General features: G+C 39.9%; 1 long non-coding RNA gene across 1 annotated transcript; it reads right to left on the reverse strand.

Moving 5' to 3' along the window:
• Window positions 1–768: 768 nt before the first annotated feature.
• LOC118483898 lies at window positions 769–5,345 on the reverse strand. The gene is made up of 3 exons (XR_004872178.1): window positions 5,003–5,345; window positions 3,565–3,726; window positions 769–815 (listed from the first exon to the last, which is right to left on the reverse strand). It is a non-coding gene; the product is annotated as an uncharacterized LOC118483898 (long non-coding RNA).
• Window positions 5,346–22,471: the final 17,126 nt, after the last annotated feature.

The raw sequence follows: 22,471 nt of genomic DNA on the forward strand, positions 1-22,471 counted from the left end.
CTACTTGTGATACTTGGATATTACATTTGTTGGTTGAAATATATCTATCTTTATGCTTCCGCTGTGCATTTAAATATTGTGTTGTTTGACTATATTGTTGCCAACTACGTCACGGTAATCCCCCACCGGGCCCACCGGTGAAACGTGTGGAAATCGGGGTGTGACAATTAGGACCGTAGTTAGGAAATATTTTTATCAGAGTAAAACACCAAACTTTTTATAATAATAATTTATTGGGATAAAACCCAAGTTGATTTAACAATACATTTGTAGGGATAAACCCTAATTATTGAAAACAAAAACTTCTTCTTATTTAGGTAACTTTTATAGCCACTTTTCCAAGCTTTCAGTGCTCTCCAGCTGGCTTCTAATGGCATTCACACTATATTACCTGAAACGCGTTTTAAAAACATTTTATCAGCAAAAAATACAGGCGAGTGCATCCCAGTTTAAGCAAAACAATTTTTTTTATCACTTTACAGTATTAAGGGCATCCGCAATTACATTTGTTTATACCTACTCAATTACTCATTCAGTACTGTCAACACCTGACCTGTGGGTCATATTACCCATTGGCTAACTCTTTGTCCAATGGTAACGTCTTTCATATTTTTTATACAAAACCCCAACATACCGGCAGTAATTCTAGAATCACAAATACTCAATTACTGTTAAGTGTTATTTAAAACATTTGAGGTTTTGGTAAAACATTTTGACTCACGAAAGATTTACAAAAAAGGTGGCAAAAAGCAGATGTACTCACATTGTTGACTTAGGTAAAACTAAAGCTTCCTGGTGATTCTCCTGGTTATTATCTATTAAAATCAAACAATGCACATGTGTTAGTAAAATAACCCAATTCACATTAACCGTACAACTTGAGACAGAATTCCAATGACTGAGTCGGGCCGAGCCGACATGCATTACGGAATCCTCGATCAATCGAGTATAACACGAGACAAAATTCCAACGACTGAGTCGGGCAGAGCCGACATGCGTTACGGAATCCTAAATAGATCGTGTATGGTAATAGCAGGGTTATAGTACTTACAATGAGGCAGAGCTTCGCTTTATAGTGGGTATTATGCCCGGGTATAATAATATGAGTAAATTGCCATTTTAGTCCCTGAGTTTTGTTCAAATTTGCCAGTTTAGTCCAAATAATTTTTTTTGTGCAACTGGGTCCCTGACTTTTACATTTTGTTGCCATTTTGATCACTTTGCCTAACTCCATCCAAAAACTCCATCTTTAACCAGGGGTATTTTGGGGATTTTCATTTTAAATGTTTTTAATTGCCATTTTGATCCAATTCAAAAAATCAAAAAATCAAAAAATTTCCAAAAAATAATAAAAATTATAAAAAATCATAAAAATTCTAAAAAATCCAAAAAATCCATTTTGGCGCGAACCGGTTCGACGAAGCTGAACCGTTTCGACGCGAACCATTTCGACCCGTACCGTTTCAAGCCGAATCGTTTCAAGCCGAACCGTTTCGACCCGTACCGTATAGAACCGAACCGTTTCGAGCTGAACCTTTCGAACCCGAAACGTTTTGAGCTGAACCGTTTCGACGCGAACCGTTTCAAACCGAACCGTTCCGTATCGAACCGAGCTGTTTCGAACCGACCGTTTCAACCCGAACCGTTTCAAGCCGAACCGTTTCGACCCGTACCGTTTCGAACCGAACCGTGCCGTATCGAACTGAGCCGTTTCGAACCGAACCGTGCCGTAACGGTTCAGCTCGAAACGGTTCGGTTCGATACGACACGGTTCGGTTCGAAACGGTACGGGTCGAAACGGTTCGGCTTGAAACAGTTCGGCTTGAAACGGTTCGGCTTCGAAACGGTATGGGTCGAAACGGTTCGCGTCGAAACGGTTCAGCTTCGAAATGGTACGGGTCGAACGGTTCGCGCCAAAACGGATTTTTTGGATTTTTTAGAATATTTTGGATTTTTTAGAATTTTTATGATTTTTTAGAATTTTTATTATTTTTTGGAATTTTTTTGATTTTTTGGAATTTTTTTGATTTTTTGGAATTTTTTTTATTTTTTGGAATTGGATCAAAATGGCAATTAAAAACATTTAAAATGAAAATCCCCAAAATACCCCTGGTTAAAGATGGAGTTTTTGGATGGAGTTAGGCAAAGTGATCAAAATGGCAACAAGATGTAAAAGTCGGGGACCCAGATGCACAAAAAAAACTATTTGGACTAAACTGGCAAATTTGGACAAAACTCAAGGACTAAAATGACAATTTACTCTAATAATATCTATCAAAAAGTTTGAGAGTGAAAACAGAAGCCCCCCTTTATAGGCTGGTCGAGGGGTCCCTCGCACCCCGCGAGGACCACCTCTTCCTCCGTCGCGGGCCGCCAGAGCCAAAGAAGGCGGCTGTAGGCCAGGTGAGTCAAGGGGTAGGCTTGCCACAAGTGTCGACACGTGGCTTCATTGTGTGCCGGGCAAGCAAGGGCTGTCGCGCCCCGCGAAGGATTATCCTTCGTTTGTCGCGGGCCGCGAGCGACACAAAAATCTTGTTTTTCTTGATTTTCACATGTACCAAGGTATATCGGGTCCGTCCCTCATATACGGAGTATAATTTAGGACGTTTAGGTCACGTTAAGTGTTCTAGGAGGGTTATAATTTCATTGATAAATATTCAAGTACAACATATGAAGCAAAGTACAACAAGAAACATGAAACAAATACAACATTACTAAAATTCTAAAGTGGGTTTCTAGTTCGTCCTACTAGATTCCATCATCATCATTTTCGTCGTCATCATCAAGTTCCTCCATTACGTTTCAAAGTATAGTTCAATACAAAAAGTATTGGCGAGCATACAAGTTTAACTACTATCATAAGTATCAAAAGTTTAAACAATTCCACATGCATAATCGTTAACTTAAACTAACATAATATACTAGCATGCAACTATACAAATCAAACCAAAGCTTCCCGCTAGCGTAATCTAATCATAGCAATGAATAGACTGTTTTGTTTACTTAACATGACATTAAGAATATGGGCGGTGCGATACTCCTATAGCGCCATACATATTAAGAGGGTGTTTGGGGTTGAGTTTTGAAAATAGATTATGCGTTTTGAATAATCAGAATCAGATAATTAACTGTAACAAAACATGATGTTGAAAGATAGTGTTTGGATTTGATTATGTTGCTTGATATCACAATAATCAGATAATTAACTATTTGAGTGTTTGACAAATATATATTTAAAAAAATAAACAAGTGAAAATCCTTTTCTAAACGCAAATAATAAATTTTTGGAAAACTGCATTTTTTTGCAGTAGGGGGGAACTGCTTTTGGAAAACTGCGTTTTGTAACTTTCTAAACGCAAATAATCAATTTTTTTTTAATTTTTCTACCCAAACACGCAAAACAAATTATTTACGATTTCAAAATTTAATAATCTAAAAATCTCCTTCAAAACTCAACCCCAAACACCCTCCCTATAAGTTGAAAAAATGTCGCCCCTATAAGGTATTTCCTTGTAGTGAAAGCTAAGATAGGGTCTGAGGAGTGTAAGATGTAGACAACCTTACCTCTATCCTGTAAAAATAGAGAAACTGGTTCCAGTAAGGCCCCCGTCTCGATTAAGGTGCCATTTGGTAATACTCCGTAGAAATAGAGAGTTTGCTTCCAGTGACATCCCCGACTCGATTAAGATGTTTCACTGCTGTTAAGGTGCCATTTGGTAATACTCCCTTCATTATAACACAATATTATTAAGTTTTAACATTATAAGACACTTTTTTATTATGTAATCGAAAAGAAGTTGTGGAGTAGCTTGTAAACCGAGCCAAAACCACCTTCTCCAATCTTATGAGCAACATCGAAATTGTTTGTTGCAATTTTTATTCGCTTTAAGTAAAGGAACCAGTGTTAAGCTCTAGACCATGCAGCTCTAAACCATGTAGATCAATTGACAATATGTAAAAAAAAGTTAGGAGAGAACTAAAATTAATTAGCATGTATGTGTAAACGTGACAGGTTCAACCCATTAACTATGACCGGGCTGATAGGGTTTGTATTCTATATAAGACTTGGGGTATGAATTTCTGACGTGACCCAAAAACATTGACACAAACCTAATACGAAATTCGAGGGTTTGGGTTTAGTATAAATGGGTTCGGATCGGTTACAGGTTGAACCCGTGAACCCATATACGTTCGGGTTCGGGTCAACCCGGTAGGGTTGACGGGTTGACCTGTTTAACCCATTTATATTAGATTATATTTTCTTACAATATGTTTTATTTCACAAATTAAATTGGATGTCTATTTTATGCTATAACTATAACTTAAAAAGAGAAATTGACATAAGATTTTATAATTTAAATGTAATTGTGTTATATATATTTGTGTTTTTTAGTAAATTTTAATAGATTAATTTGCAGAAAAAAATAAAAAAAGTTCGTGTTGAACAGGTAATGTTTGGGTAAACCCGTGAATATTCGGGTCGTGTTTGGGTTCATATGTACGACATGATTGTCTGGTTCGGATTTCTCTAAAATTTTCAGGTCGGGTTGAAACCGCCAACCCGCAAACACGACCCGTTTAGAGTTGTGAAAGGGTCAAAAGACAATCAAAGTCTACTTTTAATGCATACAACCTATTAATCAGCTTATTCTAAGATTTAAACTACTATTGTACTTTTTTAAACAAAGTGACGCAATAACTACTTATGACCAAAAAAAAAAAAATGGTTTGAGTGTCAGCCCAAAGAGCTGGTTGTTTTAGCACAAACACGTTTTGACCCCTTATCACACCTACCCAACCCGTTCATCTTGTCACCTCTAAAGTATGGTCTTAGCCACATATATACCTACTTCCGTAGTGTCTCTGCAAGGTAAATAACCATAGCACCATAAAACTCCTAAAACTAGAATGATGGTACAAATTGCTCTAGCCACAATACCTCTGAAATCTGAATGATTGAAATAAACAAAGATTGAATTGTAAATGTTGATTGAAAACTCACGAATCACGATTGAAGATGATTTTTAGATGAGTTATGCTGAATACTGCTGATTTTGTGGTTTGAAGAAAAGTAGAAAACCTCTGAAGAAATAAGTCAACAGACAAAAACCCTAGAAGGCCTTTAACCCGCCTCTTTTTTCTTATAACCCGTCCACCAGTTTCCTTTTACATCCAAACCCAACATGACCCATAAAAACCTTTGCGTGTTTATGGGATGACCCAACTGGACCCACTACATAGTAAAAAGTGTTGGATAATGTTGACTGAAGATGATGAGCTGGCAGCCTTGACTGAATCGTTGAGCTGGCTGCAGTGGAAAAACTTCAATAAAATGTGCAGAACTGATTAATAAAGAGCCGTTGCTTTTTGTTCCTAGAAAAGTGGAAGACTAAGTTAAAAGCCGTTTGTTTTCTTTAGGGTCATGTTATTCCTACACGGAGAAAATTATTTTCACACCCTAAAGCGCCGCGCTATGGCCATAGCGGGGCGCTTAGCTCGACAAAAGGTGATTTGACTGACGTTTGAAGCATAAGTTGCAGAGACATAAAGGTGATACGAGGTTGCAGGTGTCTCGTGAACCCTAAGCGCCGCGCTATGGCCAAAGCGCGGCGCTTCGACCCCAAATTTTCACTTTAAAAACCTGCTCAGACACAACATTTAGCATTCGGGGGTTTTGTTGTTTGTCGATTTTCTTTGCTCTATTAATTACATGTCTTGAAAAAACGATGTCGTGGTTAAGCAACTATCTTTTCGGTCAATATTCTAACAAGTCAGTTGTTCCTGATTCGTACGAGGGGACCGCTATTTCTGACTCGTATGAGAAACCGGTCTCGTCCAACTTGAGGGAGGCAGAGGTTGTATCTGGCATTCGTTATCGTGATAACACGGTGAAGCTGGATTTGAATACCCCTGTGGAGGACCCTTACGCACAACAATGTTATTCGAATTTCGGTTACGGTGGCGAGTACAGCTTTGTACAGCAGGAGTGTTATCCAAACCACAGTTACGGTTGTCAACAGAGCTTACAAGGTTATTCGAATTTCGGTTACGGTGGCGAGCACAACTTTGTACAGCAGGAGTGTTATCCAAACCACAGTTACGGTTGTGAATAGAGCTTTGAACATCAAGTCTATTCGAACCTAGGTGACGATGGTGAGCCGGAGGATGTGTCTGTTGGCGAGGAAGGCTGTTACCCGGTTACATTTTCGTTTGATACAACGCAGACCTTTTCGTCACGTAAAGAGTTGGTGCGTTGGGTATAAGACACGGAAAAAGACAATGGTTACCTCATTGTGATTAAGAGGTCGAATAAAAGAGGAGAGAATTACAAGATTTGGTTTCAATGTACTTTTGGTGGGGAGCATAAGAGTATAGCTACACAGAGGAAAACGGGTAGCAAGAAAATAGGCTGCCCGTTCGAGATGATCGGGTTTTCGGAATCATCCGGAAGTGTTTGGAGGATCGAGGTGACGAAGGCGAAGCATAACCACACTCCTATTGAACACTTAGAAGGTCACGCGTATGCGAGAAGGCTTTCTTCGGAGGATAAAAAACTGGTTAAGGAGCTGGCAGAGCAAGATATTCCCAACCAGAGTATCTGGCGAACGCTGACAAAAAACAATCCGACTAGAAAGCTTATTCCGAAAGATATACACAACACTGTTCAGAAGATCAACGCCGAAAAAAATGTCGGTAAGTCTCCGATGCAATTGAAAACATTCTTCTCGAAAAAGATTACACTTATTACATGCGCACGAATGAGATATCGAACGAAGTTGAAGATGTCTTCTTTGTTCACAAAAAATCATTCACTATGTGGTGTGCCTTCCCGCATGTGCTAATGGTTGACGCCACCTACAAAACGAACATGTACAACCTGCCATTTGTTCAGGTCATAGGCATGACGTCGACAAACAAATCGTTTACGGCTGCTTGTTCGGTAATTTCCCCTGAGAAGTTAGAGAACTACTTATGGGTGTTGCAGAGGATCAAGTCCATGCTGGTAGGATGTATGGAACCGCGCGTGATTTTAACAGACAGGGATTTTGCGCTAATGAACGTGTGTGAACAAGTTTTTCCAAAAGCGCATAAGTATCTTTGTCGGTTCCATATTCAACAAAATATTAATAAGAACAGCAAGAGGAAATTCTCTGACAAGGAGTGGAAAGAATTCGTACGTACATTTTGGACATTGTGCGAGTCTACGACCGAGGAAATATACAGGTATAACTTGGAAAACCTTGAAGCACAGCTGAAAGAAGATGGCCGTGAACGTGGGTATTTCTTACATAATTATGTTCAAATTTTATATAATAACAAAAACTGACTATTTACGTTTTTTAATTTTAGAGGTTTTTGATTATTTGATGAAATCCTGGTTGGATCCGCACCGTGAAAAGTTTGTATCTTGCTGGATTAACAAAACTATCAACTTTCACCAAACTACGACCAACAGGGTTGAGGGCATGCATGCAACACTAAAAAGTCACTTTCCAAGTCATCGCAACACACTGGATAAACTTGTACTGTATGTTGATCATGTTGTTGATAGACAATACGCCGAGATTAGAAGTAGCTTTGAAACAAGCCTCCGAAAAGTGATGAAGCACCACAAGGATCAGCCCATGCTTGCATATATTCTCAGAAAGGTTTCAATATATGCGATTGAGCTTTTGAGTATGGAACTAAAACGTAAGGAAGACGGGTTGAGAGCTTACGGTGCAAGCTGTGGTTGCCAACTTTTTACCAGCTGTGGTTTGCCATGTGCCTGTCGTTTGGAAAAGATGGAAAATAACGGTAATTAATATTTTTGACCTTTCTCGTTATGATTTTGCCACCTAATTTGTTTTCATTCACAGGTCAGCAAATTCGGATCACACACATAGACGTGTTCTGGAAGAAGCTTGACTTCAAGCCTGCAAGGAATAACATAGAGGATATCGATGTAGACGTAGAATTTGAAAAATTGAAACAACAGATCGATCCAACACCCCCTCAAGTGAAAAGGAGCTTCTTTGAAAAGTTTCAGCAAATCCTCAATCCAGGGAACAATAATAAAAAACCTCCTGTTGTTCTGAAGAAAACTTGTGGTCGCCCAACATTGAAAACGCAGGAACAAAGGAAGGTTGAAGCCGCTAGAAAAAGCTCGTACATTCCGTCGGAAGAAACTTGGGTCGAGGCCTCAGACGATCTTCCCCGTCATAGCTCGTACATATCATCCGAAGATTCTAGAAGACAAAAGAATACCAAACCGCTCAACCTACACCCTGATTTCTCGATGATCAAGCTCGGTCCTAAGACGGATATAGCGATCCACAACTACGCATCTCAGATTCCCAAAGTGATCCATCCATACATCGTGAGAATAAAGGACATGAAACCAGATGGTCATTGTGGGTTTCAATCGGTGGTTGTTGGGTTAGGAGTGAAACAAAATACATATTTGATGATCCGGAAACAACTTATAATGGAGTTACGTATGAACGAATTGCTTTGGAGGCAGGTTTTCGATCCGGAAAACATAGGACATTATGATGCGCTGGTTAGACGGATCGATTTCAAGGGGGTGGGACGAGCAGGTATCGAAAATTACATGTCGATGCCTGAGACGGGGTTTCTTATTGCCCAACGATACGGTGTGATTGTTCACACCTTCGACATTCGTGGGAGCGATACAATTTTCCCTCTGCTAGGCGGGCCAAACGAAGCTGAGCAACCTCACCTGGTGGTTGCGGTTGTGTTCGTCGACGATGGGCATTTCATACATGTAGAGCTTGGAGGTTGTTATCCAATGCCTCCCCCAAACCTACTCTGGACAGCGAATAGAACAGAGCGCGCAGCAGCCTGGCATACATTATACAGGGATCAGATCAATGCGTACGAAATGCTTACGTATCGTCCCCCTGACCTTAATGTAACCCCATATGTTCAAGATGTATGTTAGATCTGTTTAATAATAATCATGTTTGTGTTTGTTCAACATATGCGTTACATCACGTTAAAAACCGAATGTCACCGACACGACCCAAATAGATTCAATACGCATTTGTACGACCCAAAATGACAATATACATCATAATACTACAATTAATGAAAAAATACGTCATGTACATGTACGGTAGGCGGCTGATACACATAACACTACTCATAGGAGTACTTGTGCTTTCAAACCAAAATGATACGATATAATGGAATAAGACATCACACGTAACCGATTTGATCTGGAACTTGCAGTATAGTCCATATATATTAAAAAATGATGTATAATGGAAAAAGCATAAAATTTAGACTATTATCGACGCGTTTGTGAATTAAAAACCATTTTAAAAAATTTAAAAAAGGCCCAAAGCGCCCCGCTTTGACCTAAGAGGGGCACTTTGCCCTTAAACATGAACCGAAGCGCACCACTATGGCCAAAGCGGGGCGCTTTGGTCCCTCGTTTAACCTGAAGCGGAGCAGCTTCTCCCCCATTTCATCACCAAACACAACACACACACAAAAGGTGCGATTACACACACTAGGGCGAAGATCTACTTTTTCCAGATTTCAAACGCTATTAGGTACGATCGAACTTCATTTATTGTTTTGGTTCAATTATTATGTTTGATTTTGTTTTGATTTGGGCGGTTTTGATCAGATTGCTGGGTTCTGTTTTTGAGAACGAAGAACCAAAGCGCCGCGCCGAGGCCAAAGCGGGGCGCTTTGGTTCATGTTTAATTTTTTTTTCTATTACTTATTCCGCGCCGAGGCCAAAGCGGGGCGCTTTGGTTCATGTTTAATTTTTTTTTTCTATTACTTATTTAATATTATTTATTGTTTGAATTGTTTAATAATATTATTTGTTTATTATCTTTATTGTTTAAATTATTTAATAATATTATTTGTTTATTATCTTTTATTTAAATTGTTTAATAATATTATTTGTTTATTATCTTTTATTTAAATTGTTTAATAATATTATTTGTTTATTATTTTTTATTTAAATTGTTTAATAATATTATTTGTTTATTATTTTTTATTTAATATTATTTGTGTATTTGAATTGTTTAATAATATTATTTGTTTATTATCTTTTATTTAATATTATTTGTGTATTTGAATTGTTTAATAATATTATTTATTTAGTATCTTTTAAACATGCAGGGATGGATTCCGATGACGAGATTGAGCATATGGAGGCTGAGGGAGAGGTGGGAGAGGAGGGAGAGGAGGTATGTCCGTACCTGCAGTTTCCGCAGGGGTCACGGGCGAGGAGGAGATGCGCTAGGTTGCGCACCATGGAGATTGGGGGCATGTAGGGATAGACTGGGAGCTGCTGGAGACCGTGGGAGAGGCTGCGCGGACGCGTGATATACTTGGAGTAGATACTCCTTGGTCGCGCCTCTTTCAGACAGCGATGGAGGACTCGTACCGTGCGCTTATGGTCGAGTTTCTTTCTACGTTACATACGCGCCGCATCCGGTGGATTACGTATAGGACCCGGATTTTCCAGTCCACGAGGTTACATTCCGTCTCGCCGGTCAGCAGTTTGTAATGAGTGTGCGGGAGTTTGCTGTCCATACAGGTTTGTACACAGAGCCCGAGCTTGATACTGATTTATATACGCAGGGGGTTAGGCAGATGGACAGGCAGACACTTATTAGTTTCTAGAGGGCCATTTCCAGGGTTCCCTTTGGGAAATCCTGGCAAAAGGCCACCACTATTAGAGACCCCTTGTACCGATACATGCACCATATTATCGGGTCATCTATCATGCCGCGGGGTACCAGCAGGGAGAAGGTCAACCTCAGTGACCTTTTCTTTCTATACTGCCTACTTTGCGGCCAGACCTGCGATCTAGCAGGCTGCCTGGCAGATTACTTTGCCACAGCATACCACCGGCAGCTCCACGGGAAGCTGCACGGTGGCTCATACATTACCGCCATTGCACGCTCGCTAGGGATCGTGCCCGAGAGTGATCCGGAGCTGTCCGCGCCGATCCCGTCGACTACGTTGGGCCACGCGTCAGTATCTAGCATGCAGATCACCCGTACCTTTGATGTTGGTCTGAGGTTTAAGGGTCGTGACGGGCTGATTTGGCAGCCGGAGGTGTTGCCGGAGGTCATCCCGGTTGTTATTGAGGTGAGGCCTGGAGTGTTAGCCCCTCCTCATGTTTAGGAGGCCGCTCGGCAGGCTCAGCTACAGGCTTTGGGCCTCGATCAGCCTCAGGGCGAGCCTCGGGCTCAGGCTCAGGCTCAGGCTCAGCCTGTATTCGAGGATCCGGCTCAGGAGGAGCATGTCGAGGAGATCCCGGTACCACTAGTTCAGCCAGCTCCTGAGCCGCCACAGTACCCGTAGCACGTTTACGCTGACCTGCCTCCAGCAGCGCGTGAGGTGGCTCGGGACTTCGACCGGCGCGTTAAACGCCAGGGCGCACGCATTGACTGGATCGTCGAGACGCTCGTTGCTTTACGAGAGCTCGCTGGGTTGCCTCCACTTCCCCTCCCACCGTCCCCACCGCACAAGGATTAGTACCTTAGTTTGTTTATTTAGTGTTTTGTTATGTATTATGTACTCAGCTGTACCTTTTTGTTTTGTATGTACAAACTGATATATATATATATATATTTCAGTTAATCTTCTATTTACATCACGTTGGTTTTGGATTATTTACGTTTAATTCTTATGGCTTTCTGTACATTTTATTTAACGTGTTCGTTTAATTTAACAAAATAAACTACGTTAAGAGTTTATAAAGACGCACTTATATTATATACGTTCTATAAAAATAATGACGTAAAAAAACGTAATTATAAAACAACTATAAATTATATGTAATACTAATATTTTTTAATAATAATAACTCAAATACAATTTTTTCCTCCAAAAAACACTACCAAACTAACCCACATCCCACCTATTTCCAAAAAAAAAAAAAAACAACAACTCAAAGCGCCGCGCTATGGCCACAGCGGGGCGCTTACGCTTGGTCAAACAGACAAGGACTGACTTCTGTCAGTCCTTGTCTGTTGACCAAGCCCTAAGCGCCCCGCTGTGGCCATAGCGCGGCGCTTTGGGTGTGCAAAAAGACAAATGGCGTGTGTGAATAGACCAGGCCTTTCTTTATTATAAATGGCATATGCAATAGGTTGTTTTATTCATTCTCTAGTCGAAATTTCTCTTTTATCATTTGTAAAGTAGTGGTGTAAGCACTCCATTTCAAGCATTCAATAAAGCTTTAAACTTTCCAATGCAATTATACTGTTTCCTTCTACTGTTCCTATTCGATTTTTGTTCTTTCTTGATTGATACCCAACATTTGGTATCAGAGCACTTGTTCTGATGCAAAGTTTATACTCAGATTTGAAACCATGCCTGAAACCATGTCTGTAGTCACCAACTCTAACCCTCCTAAAGATAACATTTTCCCTTTTCAATGTCTTGTTCTTACCTCCACAAATTATAATACCTAGGCGATTAAGATGGAAGCAATAATGGATGCTCATGGGTTGTGGGATGCCATTGAACCACCAACCGGTGTGGTTGTGGATGAGAAGAAAATAAAGCAAGCTAAAGCCTTTATTTTCCAATTAATTCCAGAGGAGATTCTCACTCAGGCTGCCAAGAAGAAAACAGCCAAAGACGTTTGGGACTCCCTGAAATCCAGGTATGTTGGAGCTGAACGGGTGAAGAAGGCCAAATTACGAGTGCTGAAAAGTGAGTTCGAGGCCTTGCAAATGAAATATGGTGAAACCATCGATGAATATGTCGGGAAGCTTTTTGAAAAGATTTCGAAATATAGCAGTGTCGGGGCAATACTGGAAGATGAAGAATTGGTTAGAAAATTATTTGACTCAGTTCCTGAAAAGTTTATCAATTTGGTGGCATCAATCGAGCAAAGTTCAGATATGGATACCATGCCTTTCGAGGAGGCAATAGGCCACTTAAAGGCCTATGAAGACCGGTTGAGACTCCGCAAGAATAAGACTTCCGGGGAGGAGGCTTTGCTATTTTCCAAAGCAGACGGATCTGCTGGTCAAAGAAGCTCAAATAAAATGACAGGTGGTCGTGGTCGTGGTGGAACGTATGACAGGGGAGGAAGGACATGTATGCATGGTCGGGGTTGGACCCATGGCAGAGGTGGACGTTGGGGAGGCAAGTCACACCAAGAGACTAGTGGGTCAAGTAAGAAACCGAGAGACAAAAGCCATATCAAGTGTTTTGAATGCAACAATTATGGACATTTTGCTTCGGAATGTAAGACAAAGAAGCAAGATGAAACAGTAAATTTAACTCAAGAACAAGAGGAGAATCAACACTCTTGCTAAGTGTGTGTGGTGAAGTGATTTCATCTATGGTATTAATAAATGAAGAAAAAGTAAACCCAAGTGTGTATAAAGAAAGTGAGGCTGTTGTGAATACTTGGTACCTCGATAATGGTGCCAGTAATCACATGATTGGACTCAAAGATTTGTTTGCTGAATTGGACCAGAAGATATCAGGACAGGTAAGATTTGGAGATGGCTCAGAAGTTGATATTAAAGGAAGAGGTACATTATTGTTTACTTGAAAAAATGGTGAACAATTTATTGTACCCAATGTGTATTACATACCTGCATTGCACAACAATGTGATGAGTCTTGGACAGATGACTGAACATGGCTATGAAGATATCAGGACAGGTAAGATTTGGAGATGGCTCAAAAGTTGATATTAAAGGAAGAGGTACATTATTGTTTACTTGCAAAAATGGTGAACAATTTATTGTACCCAATGTGTATTACATACCTGCATTGCACAACAACGTGATGAGTCTTGGACAGATGACTAAAGATGGCTATGATGTCAGAATGAGAAACAACTTCCTGAAAATGCATGATGAAAGTGGCAGATTAATAATGAAAGTATAAATGTTAGCAAACAGACTTTACAAAATAATTCTCACACTAGCAAAACCTGTATGTTTGAGCATGGTAGTGAAGAATGACTTGTGGCTTTGGCACGCTCGCATGGGTCATGCCAACTTCCAGTTACTTGAAGAAATGGGTCGGAAAAAAATGGTCAGAGGCATGCCAATTGTGTCACATCCGTCACAGGTGTGTGAAGGCCGTGTCATGGCAAAGCAGGCAAGGAGAGCTTTCTAAGAATGGCAAAATGGAGAGCCAAGGTGCCTCTACAATTAGTACATGCTGACCTCTACGGGCCCATCACACCAGAAACTAAAGGCGGTAATCAATATTTTTTATTAATTATCGATGATTACTCTAGATATAGGTGGGTTTTTTATTAAATCCTAGGATGAAGCGTTTGGTAAATTTAGAAAATTCAAGATACTGGTTGAGAAGCACAGTGATTATAAACTTTAAGAACTGATTGTTGAAGGGAGTTCAACTCCAATCAGTTTAAGAAGTTTTGTCAAGAATATGGTATAATGCAACAGTTGACGGCCCCTTACTAACCACACCAGAACGGTGTGGTAGAAAGACGTAACAGAACAATTTTAGAGATGACCAGATCAATTCTTAAAGCAATGAGTGTACCTAATTCATTATGGGGTGAAGCTGTGCGACACTCAATATATTTGTTGAATCGAATTGGCACCAAGTCTCTAAAAATGTGACGCCATATGAGGTCTGGAAGGGAGAAAAGCCGTCAATTGAACACCTAAAAGTGTTCGGATGTGTAGGGTTTGTGAAAAAGATGGTAGGACTGACAAAGCTCAGTGACAGATCAAAACCCATGGTGTATCTGGGTGTAGAAGAAGGCAGTAAAGCATATCATTTGTACAACCCTAAAAGTAAACAACTGGTAAAAGCTAGTGATGTCGAGTTCATTGAGTTTAAATAATGGGCCTGGGAGGGAGCCCAATCACATGATCAAATTAAAATAACCTGGGCCTATGTTAATGGAAATAGCCCAGTCTAGTATACACAATCATATGTCAATGATCAGAAAGTATGCCCTATATCCCCAATTCAAAATCAGTCGTCCCCAATTTCTATAGATGATGCAGTACTCCGCGATGAACAAACTTGAATCCGAATCAGGGATAAAGTAGCAACAATTATGATGGTACCGTACCATTTGATGATACTCCTAGACAAGGGTTTCGTCAAATTGATGGGGCTTATCAGGATACTATGCCTATGGATGAAGCTGAAGTGCAAGCTTTATCTGAACAAGATGAAGAACTGACGTTGATTAACGAAGAACTGATTACATACGAAGAGGCTGCAATAGACGATTCATGGTGCAAAGCACTGCAAGTGCAACTGGATTTGATCAAGAAAAACAACACCTGGTTTTTAACCAAGTTGCTATCTAATCAAGAAGGAAATTGGTTTAAAATGGGTATACAAACTTAAGAAAGATGCACCAGGGAATCTAATCAAGCATAAAGCTCGACTGGTGGCTGACGGGTGGTCCGTAGGACAACCCTTAAAAGGTTTAATACAATGCACATTCTATACTTTATTCGGTTAATTGCTTGAACTTGGTAACCACTAGTCGTTGGGATTTGCAGGTAATAATGGGCATAAGATACGGGTTTTATGAAGATTGAACGGGAACTTGAAGTGGTGAAACAAGAATTGGAGCGAACAAGAATTTAACAAGGAAAATAAGGAAACTCTTCAGTCAGTGTCGTAGCCTACGGCTCCAGCCGTAGGTTACGGCCCCCACTTTTGTCAAAAGCAGCCACCGTAGCTCAGGTTATCAGGGCCGTAAGATTCATGATTGGCACCGTAGCCTACGGCTGGTGTCGTAGGTTACGGCGCCATATGTTGACTTTTGGACATCTTTCACATGCAGCCGATTAGGCAACTTGTAGGCAACTTGTTTGGGTATTATTATTAATTGTGGGCTGACATCTTAATATGGAGAAGGGTTTGGGACCCTAAAGTCAATGCACATAGTCACACAAATCCTTGGGATGAACAAAATATACACGCAGGCATAGGTTTCTGTTGCTGAGGTTTCTTTTAGTCAACAATATCAATCATGCAACAGTAATACATGTGGAGAACATTATTATCTACATTAATAAGACAATACATATACAAGAATTGGCGGCTGTGCACATGGAGGAGATTATTATTATTTTGATAAAAGAAAAACATAATTCATTGGATTTAGTGGGCCGCTTGAGATTGGCATAGTGGAGCCGATATCATCGTTCATCATCACAATATTCTATCGCATGGGGCTTTTGGACTGTGTTTTTAGATTGGGCCGATAATCATCTTGGGCGGCTGGTTTGATTGGGCCGCACATGTTGGACGGTGGGACGTGGATATCTTTGACGACAGACTTCTTTTGTTGGCGCCGACTGAAGAGCTTCGGTAACTTACGCATTAATTGGTCAAGTTGATGGGTTTTTATGTCTCTAATCAATCCCATTTTGTAACGTGTGCATTTATTGGACATTTGATGGTATTTTTAGTGGTCTTATGATTTTTGTATTCGGTTACACAAAACACTTGGTTAGTGAACGAATTTGGGACTTGGTGGAGGATGGTTGTTTTAGCCATGAATGGCTAAACTCTTGATGGTCATCTTTAGTTGAAAGTTTGTAGAGACAATTGTGCTTGACTTCATATTTCTAGAATGGTAAATTGAATTTATGTTTTATTTATCATGGTGTGTTCTTATTTGCTTGTAAATTGTTGATGCTTATGATTATCCTATTTTGAAACCATACGTTCTTGGTGCCGTTGGCAATCGAGATATCATGGGTAGAACTAGGATCGGGTAAGGGTCAATTGGTCATCGGGTAACAACCTCACGTTCTAGGAATCTGAGTACTTAGTTCCCTTTTATCACAACAAGTAATTGCACATGAACTATGTCTATGTAGTTCTTTCTAGTGAATGATAGCACAAATGTTGAAGCAAACCGGAAACTAAAGATGGTCACTCGTCTCTAATTTGTTTACAACCAAAACACTTCCATTTTTTGCAATTAGAATAGTAGTCTTAGTTTTAAAAATCAACCAATCAAACCCACTCTTGAATTTATTTTATTTGCAATTAGATTAATTTAGTCAAGTTAGATATACACTTCGATAACATATATTCCACAAACTCCCTGTGTTCGATACCCACTTGCCACTAACTATTTAGTAGTAATTGGATTAAATTTGATTGTGACCACGACATCACGTCAAATTTTGGCGCTGCTGCCGGGGAGTAGTGCGACACATGTGTTATCTTGTGTATTAGTTTGAAAAAAAAAACCAAAAAGATTTCTTTTATGTTCATGATTTACACTTGGTAGTTGAGTTGTGTTGTGCAGGATGACAGGGCATTACACAAATTTCAGCTTATTTACGTGTAGATTGTGCGGGGGTCCACGACATCCATGTATTGGTTGCCACGAGGCTCACTACAGGAGGGTACATGGAAAACCGGTGTCTTATGTTTCACAGCTTCCACCTCCATCATACGTTGACGATTATGAATCAGAAATGGAGGATGACTATTATTCATATGGATATGATCGGGATGAGGAAGTTTATTATGAGGCAAGGATGGATGGTCTATCTTTTTGTTGCGGTCGCGATCACACTTATGATTATGATGTGTGCCCGGTGTATTCGGAAAACCCGAAGTATTGGAATAAAAAGATGATGGATGCGCGCATCTATAGACCGTATCAGGGATATCGACAATATCATCCCGAAGAATATTCTGAGCCCGAGGGTGTTTATGTTTATGAGACTGAGGAGGAAAAAGAGCTTGCTGTATTGGAAGTAACTTTGTCCAAACTCGAGCAATATTTAGCAACACCCAACCTGTCCGATGAAGACCGAATCAGCTGCTTAGTTTCTAAGTGTCATACTTTAAAATTGAAGATAGAGATAGAAGAACGCCTCTCACCATTACCTGACGATATTAGAGATTATTCTCACATGAAGGAGGAGGTTGTGGAGGATAATACCACACCAATGAGTCCTTTATCTGATGAAGAGTCACTTGTAGATCAGATGATGTGTGCAGATTATGAGGTAGAGCAGCTTGATGGGATGGATATGTGTACCGAACCTCTTCCCATATCAATGATTCAAATTAACAAGTGTGGGGAAGAGGGTTTGAGGAATAAGATGAGAAGGGCGAAACTACCAGACATTAAGGTGTATGTCATGAAGTGGACTAGCAAAGCCTGTAGGAGCAGCTTTAACATGCCAAATATACTGACAAATCTATGGAGATGGCATGTAAATTTCCGAGCATTTGTTGGAAATGCTGCGGGTAAGTGTGCATTAAGACCACCATAACGAATATCAGGTATGGTCTGGCTGAAGACCTTTAAACTTAGCGCTGTCGGGAGGCAGCCCGATGATGTAGAGTATTGTATTTGTGTTTTGTTTTGTTTTATTTTGCTTTGTTTGGTGTTGTTTTGGTGTTGTGTTTGTGTTTTGACTGGTTATTACGTTTCAACCCTCGCGGATGCAATAATTCAAGTGTGGGGATGTTTGGCAACATCCCTGTTGAGATATCGGCGAATCTAAGAGATGTTTTTGAACCGGTCCGATTACCGCAGCTTCATCACTACCAACACTGCTAATTTACTAATCAGGTCGTGTCTTGTTCTCATCTTGTGCACCTTTGTATATATTCATGTTTAAGTTTTTGGTTGGGTGGTTGGGTGGTGTTTTGATGTGTTTAGTTTATGGGTTGTGAAGGATTGGTGGCGTTTCTAGTAATTAGAATAAAAAATAAATAAAAAAAAATACAAAAAGAAATTTGTGGTTTGAGTGTACAAGCTTATGGTTGGTCTTAAAGAGTTAAGTGATCAAATCCTCTCAAAACCATACATTGGGGTCAATGTATCCCAAGTGTGGGGATGGGAGGAAATTTTGAGGTTTTTGAAAAAATTTTAAATCAAGCAAAACATGGGAAAATTTGAACATCTTGGACTAACACCAAATAATGCACCGGCAACCCTGTATACCCTTTTGTTCTTGGTGAGAGTTGAAGCCACACTTGTACATAAATAAAATTTATCTTTGATGAGAGTGGCAACGGGCGGGGGTGCATTAGAACTTGTGCTTGAATGCGGTTTGAGTCCTTAGTTGGACGTGAATGTGAAAAGGATAAGGGCATTTAGGTAGCCTCGTCTTTAGTGTGTGTGAGTGTGGGATTTGGGGGGTTGGACCTCATAAATTATATATATGAGCATGGTTGTGAGAGGGGCGGGGGTTTGGACATTTAGTTGCCCAATTTTGTGCCTACAAGCCTATCGTTTGTTACCCCTAGTTTGTTACCTAAAAATTTACCCGATTTGACCCGGTCTTATAGTATTAGTGGTTGTTTAGTAGTTTGTGATTTAGTTGTTTTATAAAAAAAAAGAAAAAAAAAAAGAAAAGAAGAAAAGAAAAAAAAAAGAGAAAAAGCAATGAAAAAAAAATATGAAAAAAAAAGTGATATTTAGTTGTCTTGTATATAGTAGTTAAGTTTGATAGTTGTTCGTTTGTTTCTTTGGGTAATAAAAGATCGGGTTAAGTTTTCGCTACTTCATATATATTCCATTTCCTACCCATTCACCTAGCCTTGTTACAACCTTAAAAGCCCCTTTGATTTGCATCCATAATTGACACTCGTAGGAGGAGGACCGATTTAGGTACAAGCCTATAGTTATGAAACCGCCCGTTTGCCTTTTGTGTGTCTAGCTTACAAATGCTAGTGCTTACTTGTAGCCGAGAGGAGAGATTTAGAGAGGGGTGTATTGTTTTGGGTGTTAAGAACGGGTTATTAAAAGGACAACATGTTTTTGCTTGGTTTATGTTGATCGCGTATGTGTGAAAATGGTTTTTGAATGAGTTGCTTGGGACAAGCAACGGGTAAGTGTGGGGATTTGACGGGTGGTCCGTAGGACAACCCTTAAAAGGTTTAATACAATGCACATTCTATACTTTATTCGGTTAATTGCTTGAACTTGGTAACCACTAGTCGTTGGGATTTGCAGGTAATAATGGGCATAAGATACGGGTTTTATGAAGATTGACCGTGAACTTGAAGTGGTGAAACAAGAATTGGAGCGAACAAGAATTTAACAAGGAAAATAAGGAAACACTTCAGTCAGTGCCGTAGCCTACGGCTCCAGCCGTAGGTTATGGCCCCCACTTTTGTCAAAAGCAGCCACCGTAGCTCAGGTTATCAGGGCCGTAAGATTCATGATTGGCACCGTAGCCTACGGCTGGTGCCGTAGGTTACGGCGCCATATGTTGACTTTTGGACATCTTTCACATGCAGCCGATTAGGCAACTTGTAGGTAACTTGTTTGGGTATTATTATTAATTGTGGGCTGACATCTTAATATGGAGAAGGGTTTGGGACCCTAAAGTCAATGCACATAGACACACAAATCCTTGGGATGAACAAAATATACACGCAGGCATAGGTTTCTGTTGCTGAGGTTTCTTTTAGTCAACAATATCAATCATGCAACAGTAATACATGTGGAGAACATTATTATCTACATTAATAAGACAATACATATACAAGAATTGGCGGCTGTGCACATGGAGGAGATTATTATTATTTTGATAAAAGAAAAACATAATTCATTGGATTTAGTGGGCCGCTTGAGATTGGCATAGTGGAGCCGACATCATCGTTCATCATCACAACATTCTATCGCATGGGGCTTTTGGACTGTGTTTTTAGATTGGGCCGATAATCATCTTGGGCGGCTGGTTTGATTGGGCCGCACATGTTGGACGGTGGGACGTGGATATCTTTGACGACAGACTTCTTTTGTTGGCGCCGACTGAAGAGCTTCGGTAACTTACGCATTATTTGATCAAGTTGATGGGTTTTTATGTCTCTAATCAATCCCATTTTGTAACGTGTGCATTTATTGGACATTTGATGGTATTTTTAGTGGTCTTATGATTTTTGTATTCGGTTACACAAAACACTTGGTTAGTGAACGAATTTGGGACTTGGTGGAGGATGGTTGTTCTAGCCATGAATGGCTAAACTCTTGATGGTCATCTTTAGTTGAAAGTTTGTAGAGACAATTGTGCTTGACTTCATATTTCTAGAATGGTAAATTGAATTTATGTTTTATTTATCATGGTGTGTTCTTATTTGCTTGTAAATTGTTGATGCTTATGATTATCCTATTTTGAAACCATACGTTCTTGGTGCCGTTGGCAATCGAGATATCATGGGTAGAACTAGGATCGGGTAAGGGTCAATTGGTCATCGGGTAACAACCTCACGTTCTAGGAATCTGAGTACTTAGTTCCCTTTTATCACAACAAGTAATTGCACATGAACTATGTCTATGTAGTTCTTTCTAGTGAATGATAGCACAAATGTTGAAGCAAACCGGAAACTAAAGATGGTCACTCGTCTCTAATTTGTTTACAACCAAAACACTTCCATTTTGCAATTAGAATAGTAGTCTTAGTTTTAAAAATCAACCAATCAAACTCACTCTTGAATTTATTTTATTTGCAATTAGATTAATTTAGTCAAGGTAGATATACACTTAGATATCATATATTCCACAAACTCACTGTGTTCGATACCCACTTGCCACTAACTATTTAGTAGTAATTGGATTAAATTTGATTGTGACCACGACATCACGTCAGTGGCTACGGAGTATGTTCAGAAACAAGGAATTGATTTCAAAGATGCATTCACACCAGTAACACTTCTGGAAACAATTCATTTATTGCTGGCTTTGGCAGCTAAGGAGAGGTGGTTTGTTCACCACATGGATGTAAAGTCCGCATTCTTGAATGGAGAGTTGAAAGAGGAGGTCTACGTCAGGCAACCTGAGGGTTTCGAAGTAAAAGGGAAGGAATATCATGTGTACCGGTTGAATAAAACACTATACAGCCTACGACAGGCTCCAAGGGCGTGGAACACTCGACTCGATAAAGCACTTAAAAACCTTGGTTTTTCCAGATGCTCACACGAATAGGCTGTGTATAAGGTACATAAACCTAACTTAATTCTTATTGTTGGTGTATGTAGATGATTTAATCGTCACTGGTTTGAGTGAGGAGGGAATCCTAGAGTCTAAAAACAAAATGATGGGAATATTCGATATGAGCGATCTGGGTTATTTGACATATTATCTGGGAATTGAGGTTAATCAAACCAAAGACGGAATATTGTTGACACAAGTTGGTTATGCACAAAAGATACTTGAAGTTGCTGGTATGGCCGAGTGCAATAGTACTTTGTTTCCTATGCAACCAAAGATCAAATTGGACAAAGATGAAGGTGGCAAGCCATACGATGCTACAACATACAGAAGAATAATAGGAAGCATCAGATACTTGATCCACACCCAGCCTGATTTGAGCTATTTGGTGGGAGTAGTAAGCAAGTATATGCAAAATCCCAAAGTGTCTCATTACAATGCAGTCAAACAGATTTTAAGGTACATCAAAGGTACCATAAACTTCGGCTTAAAGTATTGCAGGGGAGGCAATGGTGAAGTATTGGGTTACAGTGACAACAGTAATGGT

Source organism: Helianthus annuus, chromosome 11 (assembly GCF_002127325.2).
Source record: "Helianthus annuus cultivar XRQ/B chromosome 11, HanXRQr2.0-SUNRISE, whole genome shotgun sequence".
Classification (NCBI taxonomy): Eukaryota; Viridiplantae; Streptophyta; class Magnoliopsida; order Asterales; family Asteraceae; genus Helianthus; species Helianthus annuus.